Genomic DNA, 5,940 nt, shown 5'->3' with positions numbered 1-5,940 from the left:
TGATTTCATATAAAGTCTCAGCTTTCACAGCTTACTAGCGATATCGCTAGCTATTAATAGTCTGCCACTGGTGGCTAATTAAGCTGTCAACATAAAGCTAAAAATGACCAAAAAACATACAGAAACAACTGTTCAGTCTTACCTGTGAAAGATAATACCCCGAGATCTGTTTTTATTATTGTGCAATGGTTTGTAGATGCCCAAGCTGCCGACGAGTCAGGTATGTTTTCGCCAGTCCCGATATGACAGTTGCCTTCACCAATATGGCGGCGACGTTGACGTGCGGTCGAGCGGCCAATGAGGCGTCTAGGTATTTATTATGTCTATGCTTATGAACAGCAATGATACAGTGTTTCCTTGGTTACCGCTGTAAACAAAGCAGCGCTGAACTTATGAACTTTAATATGCATTATACAGAGGAAAGAAGAAAAGAAAAAATACCATATAAACTTTTCTAAAGAGAGCTTGTATCAAAAAAACGAAACATCTCACAGTGAAGCACTGTACCGGGGCTTGATTCGTTTTGCCAAAACCATGTGATCTGTGACGTCCGAAGCTTGGTTTTCGCACACAACCACGTGACTGCTTCGTATTCTGATTCAAATAACGCGAACCACTTGCGCAGTTTCAAGTGTCACACGTCTTTGAAAAGAATAAATCATAATACAAATAAATATTTGCATACATGCATGTGTATTGTTGTGCATGTTCATTTTGTATTTATTCCTGGTTCACAGACACTTTAACTGACCATTCTATGATAATATTCGGTTATTTTGATCATAACCTATACAGTATATGCCTATAGCCTTGCCTATTTTTTCCCCAAAAAAATGTCACTGACTAATTTATTCATATTGTGTAATACAATGACTGACATGGACTTATTTATATAGACTTCATATTTTCTTTGCCTTTTTCAGGTTTTCATAGCACAAACTAATTTATTATCTGAAACAGTCCAAAAATGGCTGGGTCGTCTCGCAAAGGCAGCTTTTTCCACCTTTTGACTACAAGATGTCGTTAGTGTGCACTGTTTTGAAAAGCTTTGAGTAATGAACCTTTTTACGATACAGTTGAGGGAAATGCCTCGGTGCTTCGCAAAGCTTCATTTTTCCATCACTACCATTCATTATTTCCATTCCCGCCTTCATCCACATCAAACATTTTATCCTCCATTTCCGGATCACTTCCGGAATCTACGCCACTTCCTACCATGCACTCTCCAGTCACAGATCAGCTGTTGCCAAACCGCCCTAACCTCTCCCCGGACTCACTCTCCAGTCACAGATCAGCTGTTGCCAAACCGCCCAGAAACTACCGTCAACTCGCTGCCCGAGCCCAGAGTCCCAGTGCTCGTCAATCCGAAAAAACAGATCATCTCCTGAAATTAACTTTTATATCTGTGCTGTGGCGCATTATGGGATGTGGGAGAAACCAAACTAGAGGATAAAATGGATTTTTGTTGTTTCAAAATTTAATTACTGTAACGATGCATAAATGTCTGTTAAATAATAATTTGTGGATTAATGCATGTACAAAAAGTTATTTGATGAATATAATTTCTGGTCGCTTGCTTCCCCATCAATGGTTGTGCCCATGAGTATAAATGCTCACAAGCTGAAGTTTCACAGGATTGTCAGTGTAAGATGGAGGTTTGAAAGTAAATAACCTGTTGGAGATTGATATCATTGTGAGTGAGAATATCTTGTTAATGTTGTTTTTTTATTGTACTTTATTTTTTAATTATTTACCTTGCTTTAGTGATGGGCAAATGAAGCCTCATGAAGCACTTAGGCTTTCCTCTGACTGTTTCGGAAAAAGATTAAAAGCTTTGAGAGTGTCAAAAACAGGGCCATCTGGTGGTTAATAAGAAATATAGCAGCCAAAAGCCTGTGAAAGACGCTCAGTCAGATTAAGCAGCAACCACAAATTCCATTAACTCATGTTATGTGCACAAATAAAAGCCTAACAGTGTGTTTGTGTTTGTTTGTTGAATTTCTCTCTCTGATAAAATAATTTACCCATTAAACTGTGGCATTTAATGCCAGTAATAAAATCAATATGATGTAATAGAAGAATAATACACAAATATATGCATTGCATATGGCAAATATTTAGTTTTTTTCTGAAATAATTTTTATTCTTCATATTACTTGTATAACTGGGTATTTAATTGAATAAGTCTGAATGAAAACTTATGTAAAGTAAGATCTGGGGGGAACATTTCGACAGCGCACATGATTGGAAAGAAAGTGAGGTTTCATTTTTCGTTGATCATGTGATTCTCTGAAAACAATACGCGCGCCAGCACAGAGCTTCGTGAGAAATTGCGCTGCGTATTCAATACATGCTTTGAAGCTTCAGTGTCATATGTAACATCACTACCTTGCTTATATAATTGTGATTTTAATGGTACTAAAACATCTAACACATGGGGTGGTTCAGTCCTGCAGAGTTCAGCTCCAACCCTAATCAAACACACCTAAACCAGCTAATCAATGTCTAAGGCAGGGTTCCTCAAATCTTACCCTGGAGGGCCAATGCGCTGCAGAGTTCAGCTCCAACCCTGATCAAACACACCTGAACTGAAGGTCTAAGGGTTTCTAGAAAGCTACAAGCAGCTGAGTTTTTGTCTGCATGCGCAGTTTGAGTGTGTGACACAGATGTTAAGAGCTGCATCAAGAGAAACCACCTCAGAGGAGAGTATTCAGCATAGATTGTGAATGCATGTTTCCGTAACTGTTTCAGTTTCACTATTGTTTATTTATTTTTTTATCAATTTCAATTAGGACTCAATGCTGGCACATTCTGAAGGAACTTGATTATTTTTGTTCACAAACAATCTGTGCGCTTGAGGATTAATAGCTAATTGCAATTTCAAATGCTTCATCATTGTTGGAAATGGGTGAGTAACATCCAGAAATTCACCCACATAAAGCTTGTATAGATTAACGGTTATAGACATTTAGACATATATGGTTTAAATTGTGGATGCTAACCAAATGCAATGGTTGCAAAGCATTGCTGTGCATGTGATTAATCTGAGTAAAGAGCTATTTTTATTTTATTTTTGTTAAACCCTTGATATTCAACATCCTCAATGTTGTGGTGAACTGTACAAACTGGAATTGATAAGAGTAAATGTGTTTTTATGCAAATTATGCTATAACATCATATGCAGAAAATGTCCTTTTTAAAATGTCATCTCAAATGGTCAACAGTCCCTTAAGTCTGGTATTAAAAACATCTGACCGTGCCAAAGGAGCTCTTACCAACACCTGGCAAGGTAAGAGTCCTCCAATAGATTTTACCTAACCTAAGATCAGATAGATGGGGCGCCCCAAACTTATTGACAGAAATTTAGATCCGTCTAACAATGTGCACACTAGAGAGTTTCAGAGCTGGTTCATTCATGGCTGCATTGATAACTGCTTGTTTATTTACCACTTGTGACTGTATGTTTGAGTTAACACTCCGCATGTCTGCTGTGCATTTAGGTTTTTGTCTGATTGATACTATTGATTGTCCCAAAGCTGACTTTATTCCAGCTGTAGCCACACTGTCCTCTGGTCGAATCGAGGTCTCAGTCAAGCCTAACATGAGCAAAGCAACACTTTCCTCTCAACTAGGGGTGTAATGGTACACACATTCGTACCGAACCGTTTCGGTACGGGTCTTTCGGTTCAGTAGGCATGTGTACCGAACGAATACAGTGTGTTTTTTTTTTTTTTTTCCCTTCCAGGAAATTAAAATAATAAATGGCGTTTTGACAGTCTTTGATGTGGCATGACAGATCGCTGTATAAACACCTTGGAGAGCCGCTTCTGGGACTGTTCAGAAACGTGCTGGTATAAACCCAACACAAGCATTGACTAGAGCGGCCGTGATCAGCTCTGGTTCCGTGTCGAGCCGTAACGTGCCACAGACTTGTGCAGTGTAAATGGCAGAGCGGAGAGCGAGGGAACGCGATCATTCCTTCCTCTGTACTACTAGTTTTACCGCGAATAAACATGACTGAATATCTCACGCCTCATGTAATTGCTCAATCAGTGTTTCAACATCAAAGACATCAACAAAACAGCATGGAAATAAAATGTCACGTAGCATTTAATTTACCTCAGCAGGTCATCAGTGTCCACAGCTCGTTAGTTCACTAGAGAAATGAGCAGCATTTCGCGAAATATTACACCATATATGCTACTCATTATATTTTACTGAACCTGTTAGTCTTAATTATTTATTGTATGTTTAAATTAATCTGTTATGAAACATATTGACAGGCAGTGTGTAATTGAATATATTTGAACAAATAGCCTAGAATTTTTTTTTTTTATATGCTGATCATCTATTTAAAAATAAATGGTAATTAAATGTAAGTTTGGGTTAAGTTGTTAGGCCTAATTGTAACCTTATGTAAAAAGGCTTCCTATAGTTTTAAGCATAAGCTGTGGTCGTTTTTTATCACTAAGAAAATTTAAACTATAACTGAATGTATTTAAAGAAAGGGTTAGCCTGACCCTGATTTCAACAAGCAGCTCACAGTGTTCCTGTTGCACCTCTAGAAACATCAGTTGCAAATGCAGCTTTGAATTGTTTGCTTTGTTCCAGTGAGGTCCTGACAGTGTTAATAGTGGTTCCTCCTGGGAAATCAACAGCTGCTCAGGTGAGTCGTCCTGTGATTCTTAATATTTACTACACTGTGTATATTGCGCACTTTACTGGGTCAAACCATGTTCCCCAGAAAGCTTTGTGGTGGAAAATGACCCTTTATTGCAGTCAATGCTAGGTAGTGCGTAGAGTCAGTAACCTGCAGGTGTAAATCCACTGCTGCTGAGCTCAGATATCAGATAGATGGGCACCTCAAACATGGAGACAGGAGATTATAGCAGTGAGCACAAGCACTGTTTTATTCTGTTTTCTTTAGGCTTGTGATGTGTTATTTTGATGTTTTTTAAACATTGTAGTTTCAAGGAATGTTTTGTTTTATGCAGACTCTTTTGAACAGTGTAATTTGACATCAACATTCTTATAGTTGGTGGAATGTGTTGTGTTTATAGTGCAGGACTGTCCTGTTTGATTCATGCAGTCAAGCCACTTTTTTTTTTTTAAACTCCGTGTGCTGTTCTTCTACTCTTGATTATCTGTTTGCATATGTGTTCTGCCCTCTTGTCAAACGCCCTGCTTGATTTGGCAGACCGATAACGCCTTCAAATAACAACAGACGCAGATAATCTTTTCTCCAGCTTTACTATCGATCTTGGAATAACGTAAAACTGTAAACATACAAAATACAGAAATATAAGCATGTAAATCAATAACGTGATCACATAAGACGTAAAAAGGTCTTTATACAGAGAATAACTAGCATTGCCTCATCAGAAATAGATCGCACAATTTGCACGCTAAAGGCAATAAGGTTAGCATCCGGCATACAAAGAATTAACTAAACATACAGTAAATAGAATCACTATATAGAAATGTTTTCATACTGAATGTGCCTTTTGGATCAACTTAAACTGGGGAATGAAAGCAGCCATAAATGCATGGTCTTCTCTGCTGCTGCTGAAGATCTGACACATGATTATGACGTTGTCATATAAGGACTCTACAACCTTACATGCAGTACCCAACTTTGAACAGAAGAGGGTGCCTAACTATAACCTTTGAATTAGACTAAATATCAAATGTTCTTGTAGAACAGCACAATATGTCCTTCTGCCCCTCACTCTTGCAAACCTGACTTAATTCCAGCTGTAGCCACACTCTTAACTCAGACCTGGGTTTGAAAAGAGGACACATCAGCACTCTGCTCTCCACCAGATTACAGTACTTTTTTAATGAATGTAATTATTGGCACTAATTGAATCTCATTTATACAAAAACCTCTTATTGGGATTCAGAAATGATTTGGCAGCTCAATGTCTATTATAGTATACA

The 5,940-nt window shown here is 38.1% G+C and overlaps 1 long non-coding RNA gene across 3 annotated transcripts; it reads left to right on the top strand.

The window, feature by feature from the left end:
- The first annotated feature begins 2,627 nt into the window (after positions 1-2,627).
- On the top strand, positions 2,628-3,782 carry LOC107666679 (uncharacterized). 3 transcript variants are annotated; one of them, XR_001631704.1, is made up of 3 exons: positions 2,628-2,908; positions 3,225-3,289; positions 3,746-3,782. It is a non-coding gene; the product is annotated as an uncharacterized LOC107666679 (long non-coding RNA). The 3 variants fall into 3 exon arrangements; XR_001631706.1 differs by lacking the exon at positions 3,746-3,782 and adding an exon at positions 3,552-3,605; XR_001631705.1 differs by lacking the exon at positions 3,746-3,782 and adding an exon at positions 3,537-3,556.
- The last annotated feature ends 2,158 nt before the right edge of the window (positions 3,783-5,940 follow it).

This window comes from Sinocyclocheilus anshuiensis, unplaced genomic scaffold (genome assembly GCF_001515605.1).
Source record: "Sinocyclocheilus anshuiensis isolate Anshui unplaced genomic scaffold, SAMN03320099.WGS_v1.1 scaffold91, whole genome shotgun sequence".
NCBI lineage: Eukaryota > Metazoa > Chordata > Actinopteri > Cypriniformes > Cyprinidae > Sinocyclocheilus > Sinocyclocheilus anshuiensis.
The sequence above is the reverse complement of the archived record's forward strand: the minus strand, read 5'-3'. Positions and strand labels throughout refer to the sequence as shown.